The sequence below is a fragment of the Herpailurus yagouaroundi genome, unplaced genomic scaffold (assembly GCF_014898765.1).
Source record: "Herpailurus yagouaroundi ecotype Mexico unplaced genomic scaffold, PumYag 139, whole genome shotgun sequence".
Lineage (NCBI taxonomy): Eukaryota > Metazoa > Chordata > Mammalia > Carnivora > Felidae > Herpailurus > Herpailurus yagouaroundi.
The window spans coordinates 12,269,151-12,283,207 of NW_024412394.1; the positions used below are offsets into that span (position 1 = coordinate 12,269,151).

At 44.0% G+C, this 14,057-nt stretch overlaps 1 protein-coding gene and 1 long non-coding RNA gene across 4 annotated transcripts in view; one reads left to right on the plus strand and one right to left on the minus strand.

Annotated features, from left to right (window-relative positions):
- Positions 1-14,057, minus strand: part of CLIC5 (chloride intracellular channel 5) — a 160,173-nt gene that overhangs the window by 131,022 nt on the left and 15,094 nt on the right. The gene's annotated exons all lie outside the window — the stretch shown is intronic.
- LOC121029534 (uncharacterized) overlaps positions 1-14,057 on the plus strand; it is a 37,990-nt gene that overhangs the window by 20,413 nt on the left and 3,520 nt on the right. For 2 of the 3 annotated variants that reach the window (XR_005789766.1, XR_005789765.1), the window contains exon 3: positions 6,667-7,220. The exons of the other annotated variant lie outside the window; for it this stretch is intronic. This is a non-coding gene — a long non-coding RNA (uncharacterized LOC121029534). Of the gene's footprint in view, positions 1-6,666; positions 7,221-14,057 lie in introns of those variants that run through there. 3 annotated transcript variants of the gene reach the window in all.

Consider the following 14,057-nt stretch of genomic DNA (forward strand, 5'->3'; position numbering starts at 1 on the left):
CCCACTCGTGCTCTGTCTCTCAAAAATAAATAAATGTTAAAAAAATTTTTTTAAATAATAAAAAAAAAGGTGTGCAAAGAGAAGGCAAGGGAGGAGAGACAGGAGGCAGTACAGGGAATGCAGATTTTACCTGCATCATCACTGTGTTCAAGAGTAAGCCTCCCAGAGGCGCCTGGGTGGCTCAGTCTATTAAGCGGCAACTTAGGCTCAGGTCACGATCTCGCAGTTCGTGAGTTCGAGCCCCGCAATGGGCTCTGTGCTGGCATCTCAGAGCCTGGAGCCTGCTTCTGATTCTGTGTCTCCCTCTCTCTGTCCCTCCCCACTCATGCTCCCCCCACCCCCCTAAATAAGTAGACATTAAAAAAAAATTTTTTTTAGAGTAAGCCTCTCCAGGAATTTACATACGTTTGGAAATTTTATGCTGCGGCTCTGAATTCTTTTGCTTTCGTTATCATCATGAACTTTCACGGCACAGGTAAAATGTAAATGGAAACTTGGTCATGTTTTGCCTCACATACGGAGAACAGACCTATTTGCCAATGCTAGGGGTCTAGATTTCTTCAAGGGAGGCTGGCTGAGAATGCTTTGGGGAACTTGATTCTTTCATTGAACAGTCATCTATTTCTCTCACGTGGTTTGTCTCTGGGGGCCATAAAGTTATTCAAGGTGTAAAAATGCAGCTCCAGGGATTCCTAGGATTACAGCACAATTAATGAAAGCTACCATCTAAATTTGATCCTACTGAAGTCAAAGAAAGTAGGAAATCAGCAGCTTGAATCCACAATACAACTTGAAAAATCACTGACGATGAAAACCACATTCAAAACTCTCTCATAAGTCATCAGGTTTGAAGGAATTTATCGGCTGCGTTTGAGTGCTCCATTCTTGGGCACGCTGCTTCCCCAGAACCCTGCTGACACCTAGCCCCACTTTCCATAAATAAATAATTCTTCATTTGCTGACCTGGAGCCGTGAGCACGCAGCCCCTCCACCCCTGCTCTCCTCTGAGAGTAAAATGCCCTCTTGCATTTTTAATGCAACTCCCAAGACTGTGTGTCAAGTTTCCACAAAGTTTGCCAGAAGAATTAGCTGCCCCCTTTTAATAGGCAAGAGGTCAGAAAATAAACCTTTTTTTTTTTTAATGACAGTGTTTGAAAAATTAAGAAAATGAAACACTTGATCCAGCAGCGTACTGCATTTCACATTTTTGCAAAGATTGGTTTCTATAATTTTACCATCTGGCCCAACACAGTGAAATTTACTTTATTGGATACAATAACAACCAAGTTATTATTATTTTTCTTGCTTCCTTCCCTTCCTTCCGCTGCAGATGTGGGAAGCATGAGTCACACTGGACTGACTCAGAGGAAGTATGACTTCACGAAATACTCACAGAGTCGGGGACTTGGGGGGCTCATCCTCCACAGTGCTGGGAACCAAGAAAACATTGGCCTTCTGGGCAACCATTTCTCGATTTCAGGATCTTTTGTGGAGATTTGCTTAATGTCAGTGGGTCTGTTCACTGTTTCTACAACTAGGCACCTGAACTAAAGCACTAAGCCAGATAAAAATGTATTTAATTACTATTCAAATCCAAGGTAGGGGCACCTGGCTGGCTCAGTTGGTAGAACATGTGACTCTTGACCTCAGGGTCATGAGTTCAAGCCCCACTTTGACCGTGGAGACTACTTGAAACACACACACACGCACACACACACACACACACACACACATCCAAGGTTATTTTATTTTCTTTATAAAACCTGTATCTAATTTTTTGTATTGATGCATTGAAACTAGTATTAAACAGTTAGACATACTTAAAGAAGAAAACAGTGACAAACACTTGTAAGATGACTATGCAAACATAGCCCCTTATTAAGAGTTTGGTATGTCTCCTCCCTGTGCTCTACCCAGGTTTTTATCTTTCATATCTTACAAAATTGAAATTATACTCTATTACCAGTTGGTATTCATCAAGGTACTGCAGTCTTCCACATCTAATTCTTCTCTCCTGATACACAGTATCCACAAAATTTCGCACATGCCCTGGTCCTTAGAAGCCCTGGATAAATGATGCCCAATGGATATACATATTTGCTATTATTGCTTTACAAATACAAGCTTCAACAATCACTCTAACTGTGTGCAGGCAGGTGTAGACACTTTGGGGGAGGTAGGTGGGAGTGGGGGTTAGGGTGGGAGCCGAGGGGAGGGTGCCAGAATTATTCCTTAGTTTCCTGAACCATCTTCTCCACTAGGATTTCAAGAAAACCACAGTTTGCTTTAGAGGTAAAGAAACAAAGTGGACTTGGCTTCCATGGATGAAACTGGGTTCCTTTACCTGTGTGTACCAATTTCCTTAACTCTGATATGTCATTTTGCCCATTGGGACTTTAATTCCCTCCACTGTGCAATGAAAATAATCTCTAAGGTTACTTTCTCCTCCGATATCCTCCGTTGCTATCTTGTCTGCCTCACCTGAAGATCTCCCTAGTTAAAGTAAACTTATCAGCGAGAGCAGCTCATCAACTCTACCTCAATGGAAACAAAAGAAACATGATGAAGGTTTAGCACGTTTGCTCCCAAACAACCTGACTGCTCACGAATGGCGCTAAGAAGGTAGCGAAGGTCAAAAGTCTCTTTAATGTCTGATCACCTGGTGTTCCTGTCCTGGAAGCAGACCCTCTACTTGAGCCTGCGTGGTCATCAGTGTGGTCCCCAGAGACCTCATTTCTTACCTCAACACTGATTTTTCCCTTCCAGTTGGGTGTATACCCCATGCTGATTTTTTATAAAGGTGCTTTGAAACACAGTCCATTTAGAGTAGTGGCAGTGTCCTTCTGTTATCAGTGGCTTCCTTAAATGGAAGCATGTGGCAGTGAAGTCTAACACACAGGAGGTGGGTGTTCCTGACAGATATCACAGAGCCTGGTGCCCTTCCTTACCGCATGCCCAGAGGAAGTGTGGAGTCCGGGATGGCTCAGCCTTCATGGGTAAGACTGTTGAAAGGTCAGGACTGACCAATCTGTGTCTAAATACCCAATTGGTATAGGAAGTTGCTTAGAACCAACCCTCTGACCTAGCCCAAGCAGGATTGATTATGACATTAATAAACCTCAAGATCCTTGATCCCCTCCCTTGCACTGGTTCCTTCCAAGGTTTAGAAAAGGACCTATGATAGAGTTCACATAATCATTTGTTTTTGTCAAACTTGCAATCAAGAGATATTCAAGCAGCAATTAGTTAGGACTAGTGTCTCCTTCCATTGCAACCTCACCTCCATCATATTTTCTTTAGTGTAAGATTATATTGGGAGTGCCTGGATGGCTCAGTTGGTTAAGTGCTTGACTCTTGATTTCAGCTCAGGTCATAACTTCACGGTCATGAGATTGAGCCCCATGTTGGGATCCGAGTTGCATGGAGTCTGCTTAAGATTCTCTCCCTCCCTCTCCCTCTGCCCCTTCCTGCTCTCTCTCTTTCTTTCTCTCAATTTCTCTCACTCTCTCTCATAAATAAATAAATAAATAAATACATACATACATACATACATATTTTAAAAAGATTATATTGGAGTGGCCTTGGGCATTTTGGGGACTTCACAAAATGGAAAGTTCAGTTGAAGAATATATTTAGTTTGGGTTTAGTGGGATATATTTGTGTGGTTCTAAGTCGTTTCTGGTAATAATGACGTTGTTGTTAGATGTCCTCATGAAGGACTGATTTCTGGTAATAATCTTGCTATCCATTGTGCTGACCTAAAGGAGCAAGGTCAGGGGTCTAGTGCAATATAAATGTGTCCCACGGCACTAGGCACTAGACGTATGTGTATCAAAGAGGAGAGTCAAGGTTTGAAATATAGGTAACCAGAAGCTAGTCTGTGGAGAATTCTCCCAGTTACCAGATATGGAAAACTGCAAGCAGAGGGTTTGGTTCTTACCAATGCTTATTCAAAACAGAAGTTCTCTCCTATCAGAAGTATACTCAGTCATGCAGCATATACAGTAACAAAGGCACTGTACGTTTTTAAGGGGAAGTACCCCAAATACACTTTATATATTTATAGTTTATCAACTTGTTGTAGTTCTATAAGTAATTACATTTTTGTAACTCCCGATTCTAAAAATCAAACAGTGATAATTGCATTAGTGGAGAAATTATCTTTCTCCTGTCTTATCAAAAAGTATATTACAAGATTGTTGTAAAATGGAGAAATGATCAAAGTGTATGTAGTTCAAAAAACGCAGGGGGAGAAAGTATTGGAGAAGGGTGGTGGGTACTTAATAAAACAGTAAGTCACTTTTCTGGATTTCTGATATTTGTGGTATTTGACAGCTTTTTTAAAAAAAGTTTTTTTAATGTTTATTTATTTTTGAGACAGAGAGAGAGCATGAATGGGGGAGGGTCAGAGAGAGAGGGAGACACAGAATCTGAAACAGGCTCCAGGCTCTGAGCTGTCAGCACAGAGCCCGACGCGGGGCTCGAACTCACGGACCGTGAGATCATGACCTGAGCCAAAGTCAGACGCTCAACCGACTGAGCCACCCAGGCGCCCCCTTGACAGCTTTTTTAAGTTGGTAATTTGATTCGTTTTCTCACTGTAAATGAATATTCGCTTCCGTGTCTAATTTTATATTCATAATTGTATAACCGTTTGTTAGGAAGGCTCCTTGATTGCCCCAGCTTCAGGCCCCGGGAAACCTAGATCTGCCCCTGCCCCTCACCTAACCCTTGCCACGAGCATATTTTTGTCCTCTGCCTCTTCTCCACCCTCCCAAGTTCAAATGGCCTCTCTGTGGGCTCCTTGGCCTCCCATCCGGCTTACATCTCCTTCCCAGACTCTTTGCCTCCTTATTCCAAATTCCATCTTCGCTGCTACCTGCTGTCCCCCACTCAGCTCTGCTCACCCTCAGCTCTGTTTTTCCAGTTCAATTCCTGGAACCTAAGCGCAGGACAGAACCTTCCCCCCCCCACCTCCCCTCCTCCCCCCCTCCTTGCTTGGAAAAGGAGTTCAGGCTGGCAGTGGGGACAGCTTGGAAGAGTCTAACCTATTCCTTGATCAGGTGCTCTATGCCTCTCGGGGGAAGAACGGGCAGAGAGCCTGAAATGCTCAGTCGGTCACACCATGGTGGCTTAGCCATAGGAATTCACGCTCTAGACCATCACAACAGCAGGGAAAATGAGCTCTCCTCACCTGGTAGAGGGCATACATAATCTGAGAATTCAAATTTGCGAATTTAAAACTCAGAGTGGGCAGGGACAAGGGAGGAAAACAAAGAAGGCTGCTGTTCAAAAGCACTTTCCTAAAGGCCTCCTGTATCAATAACCCTGCAACCCCTAGGGAAAGGTAGGTTTGGTACAGGTTAGCCAGCTACACTCTTGCTGTTTTGCTTTGCAAATGCAGGCTGAGAAGGCTTAGAGGCTTAGAGGCTGCTCCACCGGAGAATCTTTGGAGGCTAAACCTGGGCCATCTCACTCACAGTCATCTTGCCACCCTTTCCCCATCCTGGGGAGATACACGTTTGTCATCTTTCAAACAATGATGTCTTAAACGTATGGCCAAGCATAACATCTCCCTGGGAGTTGTGACAATGATAAGCAAACAAATGTTACAAATGCCCAAAAGTATTCCTGTGGCTAAATCTTACCTATGCTTCTACAAGAACTTACTCCTCCCTCCTTCCCTGCCTCCCTCTTTCCCTCCCTTCTTCCTTCTCTCTCATTTCTTTTTTCATTTCTAGCAGGCAGGGGACGTTGGGTAACAGAAGACAATGAGATTCCCCCAACTATTGAATTATCTTCAGAGAGAAGGAGTTTAAGTGCACTCATATATCAAGTAGAACAACACACAGTTAAAAATCTGGGCTTTGGGGGCACCTGGGTGGCTCAGTCGGTTAAGCGGCCGACTTCAGCTCAGGTCATGATTTCGCAGTCCGTGAGTTCGAGCCCCGCGTCAGGCTCTGTGCTGACAGCTCAGAGCCTGGAGCCTGTTTCAGATTCTGTGTCTCCCTCTCTCTGACCCTCCCCTGTTCATGCTCTGTCTCTCTCTGTCTCAAAAATAAATAAATGTTAAAAAAAAATTTAAAAAAATCTGGGCTTTGGAGGCCAACAGACACAGGTATGAGTCCTAGTTTCAATAGAACCTTCAGGTCCAGGCAAAAGCCATCAAGCTGGTTCTAGGAACGGGAAGAAATTTCAACAAGTGGCAAAGCATTGGGTTGGCTAAATCATCTCAGGGGCAAAACTATAGATTTCATACAGACTCAAATTGTCTCTTCTTTGTCATAAAAGTAATTTTTTTAAGATTTATTTATTTTTGAGAGAGAGAGAGTGAGAGCGTGCAAATGGGGGAGGGGCACGGAGAGAGGGGGACAGAGGATCCTAAGTGGGCTCTGTGCTGACAGCAGAGAGCCCAGTGCGGGGCTCAAACTCACAAACCGCAAGATCATGACCTGAGCCAAAGTTGGATGCTCAACCAACTGAGCCCCCCAGGTGCCCCTGTCATCAAATTAGTTTTTGATGTACTATGTTAATAGCCTCAGTCAGAAAGTTTAGGACACATGGATTCCACCGTATGGAAGGTTATAGTTACTCTTTCCAAAATGTTGAGACATGCTGGTTTCTACAAGTTCAAGTTTTCTTGACTGATTTCTTTGCTCCTTTCAGAGGCCAATGTGTGCTGAGAATCTGTAAGAGGAGGAAATCGTGGGTAATTTTTCTCAAAGTTCTTTAGCCATAGGATCCATTTTTTTGTGGACTGTGTCAAGGAAACAGTGTTCTGTGGGGTATGCTTTTGGAAATAATCACCAGTCTTAGGAGACCGCACCATGGCTATTGACTGTATGTATCCTCAACAGCAAACCACTTTTGAGCCACATGGATGTCAGCAGGCTGGTTTTTTAGTTGCCCCTTGATCCCTGTCTACATCCCTCTGGGTCCCTGTGAGTCCTTGGGACCATATCCCTATGCAGAGCCACCAAAGCTCATCTACTCAACTGAAGATAACTGTCCTCACATTGTGGACTACTGCAGAGTGGTCTAACTGGCCCTTGTGCTGTTGAATGCTCTGTGCTCTGGCCCTAGTTCTTTGGTTAAATAGAATTTTCTAACATAAATAAAATGGGGAGATGTTTTAAAAAAAGATCTTCTAAGAGATGGAAGCCAAGAGAGTATGCCATCGGTCCAAACACCAAATAAACTTGGCATCCTGAGATATTCAACCACATCATGTCATTACTCCTGCTAATGGGAGACAGTGCCCGCTAATTGCCAAGATTGAATCATTCCATCTGAGGGCAGAGTTACTAACAGAGGCCAGACCAATTTACTGCTCTATAAATTTTAGAAATGAAAATACTGATAGATGCATCAACCTTCCAAACACAAGGATAATATTTCAATAGTAAGTAAATATTGTTGCCAAGAAGATGGGTGTTTTCTACTTCCTTGCCATGAAAGGAATGTACGGGCTCTGAGGCACTTTGGCTTAGGTGGCAGCCAATATATTTCAGGCAGAATGCCCTCTCCTAGTAGGTCCCCCTTTCTCTTAAAGCTCTTAAGGTCAAAACCTGTCTTTGACATTTGCAGCAGATTCTTCCACTTGCATCTGTATATAGATCCCAAATTATTCTAAAAATAACCAAAAAGAAGAAGTAAGAAAAGAGTGACAGCCTCCCTAAATCATACATATTATATATGTGTATAAAAATCAGAAGTATATACAGTAAAACCTTGGTTGGCTAGCATAATTCGCTCCAGAAACGTGCTTGTAATCCAAAGCACTTGTATATCAAAGTGAATTTCAAGAACCATCGGCTCAGTTGTGATTCTGTGACGTCGCATACTACTCGCATTGTAAGACGTCTCTCGTTTATGGAGTTAAAATTTATTAGAAACGTTTGCTCGTCTTGCGAAACACTCGCAGAGCAAGTTACTCGCATTCCGAGGTTTTACTGTATTTTGTATCTGTATGTAAAAGTGTGTGTGTGTGTGTGTGTGTGTGTGTGTGTGTGTAATATACATAATCTCATTGAGGCGTCTTTGAGATGAAGAGGCAGAATTTCTGAAAATGGCAGACACCAACTACCCAAAACGTTTCTGTCTCAGCTATCAACAAAGGCTCTTTCTCTGAACTCCTAGAGCACTTCACTGAACAACCTATTCAGTAATTGTCACCTCTGCGCTAGTGATGGCTGTTACTCTCTCCTCTGAGCACTTGCGAGCTTCTTCCGCGTTGAAACCATGCTCCAACCCCTTGACGGCATGGCAAACCCATGCTGGAGGCTCAGTCGGTGTTTGTGGGACTGAGTTATTTCAGACCTGCTTGCTAGCTCTGCCTCTACCATTATATCAGTATGATTGGGGACGAATTATTGGGTTGGGGTTTCTCTCCTTTTTTTCTAAGTGCTCCTCCCTGTGACCCGTGGCTGCGGACATCTATAAATGTAGGGTGATGGGGTAACCAGCCACATGATATGCTTAGAGAATGCTCGAATGGCTTTCCCTTTCATGCTGTAACTCCTGTGACATGTCAGCTGAATCTCACAACAGCAATCCCTTGTATTTGGTTAGTGTTTTACATTTTACACAATACTGTCTCCTATATTTTCTTTTGATACCCACGGTTACCTTACCAAGTAGGAAGAGTATATATTATTCTTACATCAGAGATATGGAAATTGGGACTCAGGTACATTCATTTGACTAATAGCACTCGGTTAGCAATGAGTTCAGCCTATGTTTTCTTTCCACTATAGTCACTCTCTGAGCTTAGGCATCCGGGCTGTGAAGTGGGTCTATTCTTTGGGTGGGGTGAGGTGGTATTTAGGACCCATATGTTCGGCCTCTTTCTGCACAAGCATTCAGTAAACGTGGTTAACGTCTCACACATCCAGGTCCCAGGGCTAACGTGATACCAGAAAGTAATCCAGTATTTTCCACCATGTACTTCATGAAAGACTAGCATGATGAGATTTCCCTGAAAAAAAGAAAATCTTGCAGTCAAACCAATCATGTTATGTTTATATTTAGGACCCTTTGTGCATGAAGTATTACTGGCAGATTTCTGCCCACAGACCCTCCTGAGACCCTCCTGCTGAGAAGCAATATATGAAAGTATGAAAAAGACAAATTCTCACAAGAATAAAGAAAATGGACAAAGTCACTAACAGACAAGGGATGTAGACAAACTTGTGGAGGAGAGAAGGCAGCTAGGAGCATGCCAACGGGTGATAGGGGACACAGAAAGCTATTGCCCAGAATAAAGCCCAAGGGGGCTACAGAGGAGGTGGGGACCATGCTTCCTGCCAGGACCCTGGAGAAACAGCAGACTAGCACATGGCCAGTGGGTGGGAAGCGCAATGTGGGGTTCAAGTGGAGTGACTCATTCAAAGTCTGTCTTGGAACAACCACAGTGGATGACAGCCAAATGCCTCCCCCAGCTGGAGGTGACATTTTACCTCCAGGCTCTAAATGGAAGGTTCTTCTCAGGAAGCCGTCTGATGAGCAGGGGGAGAGCTCAAGCTTCACGGTATGGGCATGGCAGCACCGGGGTAAAGCCTTGCTCACTCTGGCATTTGGAAATCCGCTCCCTTCCTGCTCACCCTGAAGTGAGGTTGGTTGATTTGACTTCCTCTGTCTCTCTGCCTTCATAAGGTGGCATGGGACCCTTTGACAAAGGACCAATTAGAAAATAAGGCCAAAATTATTAGGAATTAAAAATGTACCTGCTGGGGCGCCTGGGTGGCTTAGTCAGTTAAGCGGCCGACTTGAGTTCAGGTCGTGTTCTCGCGGTTGGTGAGTGCGAGCCCCGCATCGGACTCTGTACTAACAGCTCAGAGCCTGTAGCCTGCTTCCGACTCTCTCTCTGTCTCTCTCTCTCTCTTTCAAAAATAGTGAAATACAAAATAATTTTTTAAAAACGTACCTGCCAAATATAAAAAATCAAATAGAGCTGCAAAATAAAGAAAATCTTTCAGAACATAGAGGAAAACAGATAATATGAGAGAAATAACAAGAAACAGAGGCCAAACCCGGAAGGGACAATGTCCAACCAATCGGAGTTACGGAAGGTTTGGAGAATACAGACAGCAGGGCCCTGCCTGACACACCACACACTCCGTACGGCCACTCCTGTGCCAGACCCCAGATAGGCAAAAGCCCCTGCCCCTGGAGCTGGCCAGCATCCTAGCAGCACAGGCAAAAACAGTCAAGTGCAATGCCAGGGGTGGAAAGGAAACAAGAAGATAAGGGAACAGGGCAACAGGAGGTGCCGCCAGCTTGGACGGTGAGGAGGTAACACCGGACACTGAATCAAGCGAGGGATTGAACCAGTCAGTGTTTGTTGCGCCGAAGAAAGGAGGAAAGTGCTCAGATGGAAGAGGGATGTGGTGCTGAGCAAGGACCACCTCACTGTTCTCACTTGTCAACTGAGGGCTCCCACTAGATAATCTCCGAGCCTGTCGTGGTTAGAAAAGGGCCTTCGCTCCCACCCAGTAAATCCACTTTAACTGGTGAGGTCAGCATTAGTGGTTTCAGGGCACACATCACGTCTGATGATGTGTTATGAAACACCAGGCAACGCTTTATCTCAGCCTGTGCTTCTTTTCTGGGCGAACTGTTTCCTCCAGAGGTCCCGGGACTGGGGTTTTATACTGTGGCTATTTTTAGTCGCTGTCCGCGGTGGCTGCTGGGACCTATTGCCTCAAGAGGCTGACGAGAACTTTCCCCCAGGGGGGGAGGAGGCATTCCGTTCTGTAATCTTGCCCTGTAGAGCTCTCTAATTGAGATTTGACGATTTCCAACTCGGAGAACTAGATACTTCCTTCATGCATTGCGAGATCAGGTAGCTGTGCTGTGTATTCAGCAGTCAGCAAGAAACTAAGTTATTTTGGTCGGTAGATCCATAGCTGCTATTCAAAACCTTTTTGCTGAAGTAAAGGGGATTGTTTTGCTCTGGGTTGACTGATGCTTGGAAAGCGTTGGTTGAAGGAGGTCCAAGGATGATGCCCCTCCTACTGATTTTTCGCAAGAGCTTCCCAGGGCCTGTGCCCCCAACGCATGTTCCTTCCTTACCAGTCAACCAAGACACCGACTGGCATTCAGGGAAGCAACTCGAAAGGTCTGGTCGGGAGATTCTGAGCTAGCTTTTTAACCTGTTAGTGCTGACACTTCCTTCTCTGCTCCAAGATAATACAGGCAGGAGCGGCTGTAAAATCCCCCACTGCCAAAATCATCTTCCCAAAGCACAGTTCTGACCTTGCAACTTCCTAGTTCAAAACCTTCAGAAACTCCCTTCTGTAGACCAAATACACTTTATAAATCTTAGCTGCCATTCCAGGCCTTCTTCAGTCTCCAACACGATCCCCAGGTATAATTTTGTTTCTCCATGCCTCTACCTTCAACCCCCATATGCTCCATCCAAACCATATCACTGAATGTTCCCTATAAAGGTATTTTTCCACTCCCATGCCTATTATGGACTGACTGTGTCCTCTCAAAATTCATATGTTGAGGCCCCGAGTCCCAGTGTGGTAGTATTTAGAGATAGGTTCTATAAAGAAAAGGTTAAATGAGATCATATAGATTAGATTACCAATTAGATTATTGTCCTTATATCAAAAGAAGAGACACCAGAGAGCCCATTCTCCTCCCCATGAGGACATGGAGAGAAGGCTGTCATCCATAAGCCATAAAGAGAGCTGTCACCAGCCCTACCATGCTGGCACTTGGACCTTAGGTTTCGAGGCTCCAGAACCGTGAGGACATAAATGTCTGTCCTAAAACCTCCCAGTCTGTGGTACTTTGTTACGCAGCCCAAGCTGACTGATACAGTGTCCTTGCATGTGCAATCCCTCTTCACAGAGTGTCCCTTTCACTTTCCATTGGACCAAATCCTTCAAAGAAATTCTTCCTTTTCTGGGAAGTTTTCACAGATCTTCTTAGCCAGTAATATCTAACTTTTACAACTTCCCAAAGAACATTGTCAGCACTTTAAAATTGTTTTCATTTTCTGACTAATAGTTACTTGAAAATATGAAATCTTTCCTACTGAACTGAAAGTCCTTGAAGGCAGGGACCTTGAAGGCAGGTACTTGAAGGCAGATACTCATCTGTGTGTCTCCCATAATTATCTAACCATCATCTTTAACATGTGAAAAATGATATCTGAGCTTTCTCTAGGCATGTGTGAAATGCTTTCTGCATTTAGTTGGAATCTTCACAGTCACCTTACAAAGAAGGTATTGTTATTCTCATTTTTAAAATAATGACATTAACTGTATAATTCCACTTTTATGAGGTCTCTAGAATAATCCAACTCATCAAGACAAAAAAGCAGGATGGTGGTTGACAAGGGCCAGGGGAAAGGGAATGGAGAGTTAGTGTTTAATGGGTACAGAGTTTCTGTTTTGCAAGAGGATAAGAGTTCTGTGGGTATATGGTGGTGACGTAGCATGACAACGTGAATGTATTTAATGCCACTGAACTGTATGCTTAAAAAAATGGGTTAAGATGTTAAATTTTATGCTAGGTGTATTTTCCCACAATTTTTTAAATAATGAAACTGAGTCGCAGAGAGGTAAAGTAACTTGCCCAAGGTTGTCCAGCGAGAAAGGGGGCATGCTTAGATTTGAGCCGTCTCTGCCCACTCTTCTTGTTTTATTTCATTTTGGTGCATCTTCTTTCTCCATTGTATAAATTCTGGTGTTTCTCAAAGCTCTATCCCTAGCTTTCTTAGATTCTGGGTTCAGAATTAGAAAACGATGAACTGTCTGGGTAAACAGAGTAGAATAATGTGCCCCCTGCCTAAGCAGCATCCCTACAACAGCTGGTTTCTTGGGTAGACTTGAATGGATGCCAGCCCTGCCTCCCTTAGACCAGCACCCCTGCATGAGGTGTAACCTGCACAAGAAGTGGTGTGTGTAATGGGTTGTCCCAGCTCATGAGAGACAACTATGTACATCTCTTCCCAACTTCCTGTTCAGTGATGCCACACCGGCCGCTGGAAATTGGCTTTGGTGGGAATATTTACATTATGGAAACCAGCAAATACTAAAAACGAAGACATTTCTCCCCAGAGAAACTGTTGCTAAGATTTACCAGCACACTGCTGTGCACAACGTACAAACTGGCTTTATTGGGGTCTCTACTCTCCTCTGGCTTGAACTTCTTTACATCAGTTGCTATGGCTGTTATTTGCATATGCCAGCAAGACCTCTACATCTATTGTCCCTCTTTCTACTTTTAGACCCATAGGTCTGCCGCCTTATTGGGCACATCAACCTGTATATGCCAGGGCACATTAAAATGTTGAAAACAGCTCCCTTCCTTCAAATTGTCTCTTCCTTAAACTATAGTGTCACAGTCCCCATGGTCTTCCACATCCAACTAGGTACCCAGTCTCAGAAGTTCTGTCTCCTAAATAGTTTTCACTGACTCCGCGTTTGTCATTGCTTTCTGTATGAGTTCAGACTCTCATCATCATCGTCATCATCATCATCATCATCATCATCATCATCATCATCATCTCTCACCTGTAACATAATATCGACTGTTTCTCTTAGCCGGCTAACTGGTCTACCTGCTTCTTCCATCCTCCTCATTATATCAGAGGTTCGCAGCTGTGCAAATGGAACCCATCATTATTCTGCTTAATTTTTCATGATACCCCATTCACTACAAGGTAAAATCCAACTTCCCTAGTTTAGCACACAAAACCTTTCACAGTAGGGCCCTAACCTTGATTTTCAGTGTCATCTACTGCTTCCTGAAACATAGTCTGTGAACCACTTGCTCATTCCAAATACCCTCAGATTATTGTTACTGCTATCAGATTGCCTTCCTCTCCCCTGCTCTACCTGGGTTCCCACACGACCTTTAGAATCCAACTCACGTGTCGAGTTGTGAAATCTTCCTGGGCTTCCTCCCTCCTCCTGAAAGATCAACCCCTCCTTCACCACACATTGTCACCTTGCACGGTGTCCCTCTTCCCACCTGTGTTGAGTGTTTGTGAGATTCCTGTTCATTGGTATAATCTTAGTACCTCACAGAACTCCTGG